Raw genomic sequence first — 6,502 nt, 5'->3', positions numbered from 1 at the left:
ATTTGTTTTTTGAATTAATAAATATGGTTCCTTTTTTTTTTTTTTCCTTTCCATCATTTTTCTCCTAAAAAATTGCATAGAACTCCCACCAAGAAATTTCACACGTTACATTTGATTCCTTTTAGGTGTGAGATTCTTTTTTTTTTCTTCTGTATTCTAAGTATTTAAATAATAATTTAATAATAAGTATTTTTTAAAAATAGTAAATGACGATTGTGTATATTATGGAGTTTTTAATGAAGGGCAAAAAGTTCAAATCACTTTTATAAGGGTCTTCAGACTTTTAATATATTGTAAATGTAAATGTAAATGTAAATGTAAATAAAAGTGAAGTGTTTAGAAAACCCCTAAATTTGATACGAATTATTACTTTAGTCCCCGAATTATACCTAGTATTAGAAACACCATTATACTTGATTACATGATTAACATATCTAAGTAAAGTGTGTTTCTCGTGGTCCAACTGAACTTGCCTGGTGATGTGTTATTTATGCAACATCCACGTTAATATTTAAAAGCCCAAAAGAAAAAATGTTTAAAAAATAAATCAACTAAAATAATCCTATCCGGTGAAATCACCCTACAAATTACCTCACATCTCTAGAACTCCTCCTCCCCTCCTCATAAATCTCCCTGAATTCCCTAACATGACCATTGGATCAAAGGGTTTTAACCAAAAAAATCTTTGATAAAGTAACGACAATAATCTCTCTTTATTTTGATTTGTAGTTTATTTAGTGTGGACAATGCTAATTGTTAGGGGTTTTGTCTGAATTTTCTTAAATTACCAAGTTTAAGTTTTACCTTTCTTAAAAAAAAAAAAAGTAATATCACAATTACTTTTACTTTTCCTGAAAGAAAAATATAAAACTTTTTCATATTTGGTTAACAAAGAGGAAAGGTTTTGGAAACCCTCCCTTCTCTTAAAATAACAATAGCATCGACAATGTATTTGTTTAAGAGTCTTGTTTAAGGGGAGATTTTCTCCCAATAACTTTTTATATTTTCTTTATATTAGTCTCATATGCATGTAGGCCAATGGCTAAATCATATAATAATATTATGTTTTTAGTATTTTGTATTGTGTCATCTAAACTATCACCGTCTTGATTTACAAAATATTAGCTTTCGCATGAAACCTTTTCGATTTCGAATCCAACACTAATTAAATCTCCTTTCGAGTTTGTCATCCGACCATGAAATTTTCAACGCTACTAAAAATTCATATCTACAATGTATAGTCATAAAAGCAATTGAAATAGCCATACAAATTATCTCGCAACTCTAATAATCTTCCTCTCCTCCTCATAACTCTCCCAGAATTTCCTAACATAACCGTTGGATTAAAGGACTTTAGCTAAAAAAATCTTTGATAAAAGTATCGATAATTATAGTTTATTTAGTGTGGACAGTTATCATTAAATCTCCTTCCGAGATTGTCATCCAATCATAAAATTTTCAACGATACTAAAAGTCTAGATCTACAAAGTATAATTATCAAAATAATTGAGATTAAAAAATTTAGCAATTAAATAACATGGTAAAAGAGTTCAAGTACAAACTCGAGGTGTGTTTTAATGTGGGAAAAATTAAACATGAAGAAGAAAGATTGTGGCAGCAATTATAATTTGATGAAAATTTAAGAAAAAAGTTAAAAGTGATTTTTTTACCACTTAATGCTTATGTGTCATTGTTTTTAAGTAGTTCACGTGTCCACAAGAGTTTGAGGCCACTTGTTATACCACGTAGCATTTTGGGGGTGTTTTTAAGTTTGTTTAGTCAAGTTTATGATGTTTTTAATATTAGATATAGTTTGAAAATTAAAATAATAATTCACATTAAATTTAAGATATTTTTCAACATGTCTCTCTAAATATAATGTTTCAGGTAGTTAAAGGAGATAATAATCATTGCAGCATTAATTGACTTAAAAAATAGTATAGCTGAAATCGAAGAGGGCCAAGGATGCCCCTTACCTGAATTCGCATCAAAATACTTTCCTTCTAATTGGACCAAAAATCTCCTCAATGTTAGTTTTTGGCTTAAAATGCCCCTAAAACTAACGACTCACTAGTTGACTAAATGAGGCTATATAGAAAAAACCGCATGACGATATGTGATTGGTCCAAATGGTAATCCAATATGATCGAAATTATTCAACTCATATGTATTGATCCAACCCACAACAACAACAACCCAGTATATTCCTACACAGTGAGGTCTGAGAAGGGTAAAATGTATGCATCCCATACCGCTACCTCCGAAGAAGTAGAAAGGTTGTTTCCGATAGACCCCCGGTGTCACACCCCTTTTTCAACATCCAAAAGATTAATTTTTAAGTTCAAAAGAGTTTTATTATTAAGTGACAAAAAATGAAAATTCTGTTCCGAAAAGGATTTTTTATAATTAAATTCAGAGTCGCCACTTGACATAATTCGGTGTGCCAAGTCACCTTTGAAAAATTCTTTTCGAAATGGTCTAACTCTTTAAAACTGGTTTGCGAACAGAGATTCCGGCTAAGGAATTCTGTTGACCGACGGGAAGGTGTTAAGCACCCCTCGATCCCGTGGTTTGACCACGGTCGCATGGTGGAGCGTATAGGCTAATTTGACATTATGAATATATAAACCACACAAAACATGCAAAACAATCAATCAAGCAAACAAGATAAAACAATCCAAAATTTAATGTCCAGTCCAATTATACAGTCCAAAAATAAAAAATGTGTAAAAATAAATCCTACTCTAAATTAATTCTAGACTAATGCTCTACCCGACGCCTCGGGCCTTCATCACGAATGTCCTCCGGGTACATGATACCTCGGAGCATTCCCCGGTGAATAAATATATACAGATACTTCGGGGCATTCCCCAGCCAAATTATACAATTGATTCAAAAGTGATAAAATCAAACCATCAATCAAATTTCAAACATTCAATCAACCTACAATCTCTAGATTTTGCCTACCCGACCTACGTCTTGCCTATTCCAATCGGCGTATCTTGATACTACCAAATTCAATTAACATTTATTTCAAGTCAAACAACTAATGAATCAAACTAATCAAAATTCACTAATTATATCAAGTTTTCAATTCTCGCCCCACTTATTCCATTTTAATACCAAATTCCAACGATTCAAGACAGTTATCTCAACAATCCACAACCATCTATTCAACGAAATCGAACACCAAATTAATGTCACCAAAATTCAACCACATATCAGGCAAATCAAACACATATAGTAAAGTAAAATTAGAAGAGATAGAGTTGGACCTTAAATGGACTTTTATATGTCGGATTGTATGATTAGAAAATGGAGCCGGATTCGAAATATCCCGATTGAACGTCAAACGACAACCCCCAACTCGATATCCACTTCGAACTCGTAATCCGATTGAAAACCCAATTTCCAAACAAAAATAAAGAAGAAATATCGAACCAAACGGGGTCAGTCTTGTAAAGAAACAAGAGGTACCCGTACTGAATTTCAAATGAGCCAACCCATATAGAAATCCCTAGAACCAACGCTAGTTTTGGTGTTTTTGGGGGGCTTAAACTGATCCGATTGGCGAATGAAAACCAATTCCAGTGACCCCCTAACACATCTCGACTGAATTCACCCCAAAAAATCAGAGAAAAACAAAGAGTTTTGGGCGATTTCGTGATGGGAACGATCAGACGATGAAAGAGAAACCAGTTCCAGTGAGTTCGAGGCCAAATCCGGCGAGGTTAGACCGAGCAATGACGAACACGGGTCACTTCCAGTGAGATTTCGCCAGAGAATACCTAGAAATTGACCAAACCTTGTTCAAACTCTCTTCATCCTCTCAATTTACCCTTACTGTACTCTACTCTATCTCTTCGCCGCCCTCTCTTGATCTACTCTCTTCTCTCCATCTCACCGTGTTGTTATTTTTTATGGTCTGTATCTGTGTAGTATGTGCGTTAATGGTGGTTCTCGTGAGTGAGATCTGCTATGGTGAGGATAAGGGATCGTATATGGGTGAAGTATGGTGAATGGAAAATATTAGTGAAGGTGTCTGTGAGTAGATGTTGGAGAAGAAGTTGAATTTTTCTTCTTTTTTTGTGTGCTGTGAGTGTGAGTGAAGAAGAGCTGAAAAAGAAAGAAAAAAAATGGAGTTTTTTGTTCGTGGGTCTCACTTCACTATCCATGAATATGATTGTACATATGAAAGGTGATAGTGTGAGGGGTCACGTGGGTGGGTAGTGGGGTAGGGTGTATGATAAAGTGAGGTAAAAATGAATAAAATTGATATCGGGAAGGGACAAAATTAGGTGTCTACATCATGCCCCCTTTGAATGTAAACACGAAGTGTTTTCAGACAAAGAAGTAGACAACGGGACAAAATTTTGTCCCGACCATTATTCAAAGGAAGAAACAGAAAGAAGAAGGACAATCAGGTCCTGACTTAGGAAATCCTACTCACCCAAGTTACGAGGGAATTAAGTCACAAGTATCTCAAAGGGTTGGACAAGAAGTGGACTATACCAAGTTGGAGAGTCGAGTGAGGTTCCATCGAGGTTCCGGTCTGTGACTCTGTCATTACATCAAAAATAAAAATTACAAGTTAAAACATAAATGAAATTAAAAAATCCTATCTATACAGCTTCTGTTGGCTCTTGACTCAACTTTTATCACCCTATTCTTCAGGCGGGCTCCTGACTTGCAATTTTTTTCAACTTGTTGCTTGGCTTTCAATTGCTTCGCTTTGTTGCTTGACTTTTCATTTCTTCACCCTATTCTCCAGGCGGGCTCCTAACTTGCTATTTCATCACTTTGTTGCTTGACTTTTCATTTCTTCACTCTGTTCTTCAGGCGGGCTCCTGACTTGCTATTTTATCACCCTGTTCTTTAGGCGGGGAACGAAAATTATCCCAAACAAAAATTATAGTAAAGTAGTATTTCATTTTTGAAAGCATTGTCCCATTTTCTAGGAGGGTCCTGAACATAAAGTAAAATCCTATTTTTTCAGGAGGGTCCTGAACAGAAAGTAAAATCTTATTTTTCAAAAGGGTCCTGAACTTTCAGGAGAGTCCTGAACTAAAAGTAAATTTCCATTATTCAGAAGGATCCTGAACAGAAAGTAAAATCCTATTTTTCAGGAGGGTCTAGAACAGAAGGTAAAGTCTCATTTTTCAGGAGGGTCCTGAACTGAAAGTAAATTCCCATTCTTCAGGAGGGTCCTGAGCATAAAATAGAATCTCAGTTTTCAGGAGGGTCCTGAACATAAAATTAAATCTCATTTTTCAGGAGGGTCCTGAACAGAAGGTAAAGTCTCATTTTTCAGGAGGGTCCTGAGCATAAAGTAGAATTCTATTTTTCAGGAGGGTCCTGAACAGAAAGTAAATTCTCATTTTTCAAGAGGGTCCTGAACAGAAAGTAAGGTCCCATCTTTCAGGAGGATCCTGAACTGAAAGTAAATTCCCATTCTTCAGGAGGGTCCTGAACAAAAAGTAAAATCCCATTTTTTAGGAGGGTCCTAAACAGAAGGTAAAGTCCCATTTTTTAGAAGGATCCTGAACTGAAAGTAAATTCCCATTCTTCAAGAGGGTCCTGGGCATAAAATAGAATCTCAGTTTTCAGGAGGGTCCTGAACATAAAGTAAAATCCCATTTTTCAGGAGGGTCCTAAACAGAAAGTAAAGTCCCATTTTTTAGGAGGGTCCTGAGCATAAGGTAGAATCCCATTTTTCAGGAGGGTCCTGAACAGAAAGTAAATTCCCATTTTTCAGGAGGGCCCTGAATAGAAAGTAAGGTCTCATTTTTCAGGAGGGTCCTAAACAGAATGTAAGGTCCCATTTTTCAGGAGGGTCCTGAACAGAAAGTGAATTCTCATTTTGCAGGAGGGTCCTAAACAGAAAGTAAAATCCTATTTTTCAGGAGGGTCCTGAACTGGAAGTAAAATCCCATTTTCCAGGAGGGTCCTGAACAAAAATTAAAATCTCATTTTTCAGGAGGGTCCTGAATAGAAATTAAAATCCCATTTTTTAGGAGGGTCCTGAACAGAAAGTAAAGTCCCTAAACAGAAACTAATTTTTTTTGCCCCAGTTTATCATCAGAAAACTTTTGGAAAAGTCACATCATACCTACTTGCATGTTGCAATAATGAATCAAGACTCTGACCAAGAAATGCATCTCTTGAGAGTATAATTGAATAAGCAAGACTAGGAAGTGCGTCTCCTAAGAATTAAAGTGAGGGATTCTAACTAGAAAGTGCGTCTTCTAGAGATACAAGTTTAAGTTAAAAGTGTGTCACCTGACAAATGAAAACTAGCAAGGAAGTGCGTCTCCTAAGGATTAAGTGCAATAACTCGACTAGAAAGTGCATTTTCTAGAAATCAAGACTCAAGTTAGGAAGTGCATCACCTAAAAATCAGAATTCGAAATACCCAATCAAGGAAGTGCATCTCCTTACCAATGTTTCTTGAATTATCAAAAAAAAAAATATGCGTCTCCTAACAAATTTTGCTTAAATTAAC

This window comes from Capsicum annuum, chromosome 7, assembly GCF_002878395.1.
Source record: "Capsicum annuum cultivar UCD-10X-F1 chromosome 7, UCD10Xv1.1, whole genome shotgun sequence".
Taxonomy (NCBI): Eukaryota; Viridiplantae; Streptophyta; class Magnoliopsida; order Solanales; family Solanaceae; genus Capsicum; species Capsicum annuum.
Note: the sequence above shows the minus strand (reverse complement) of the source record.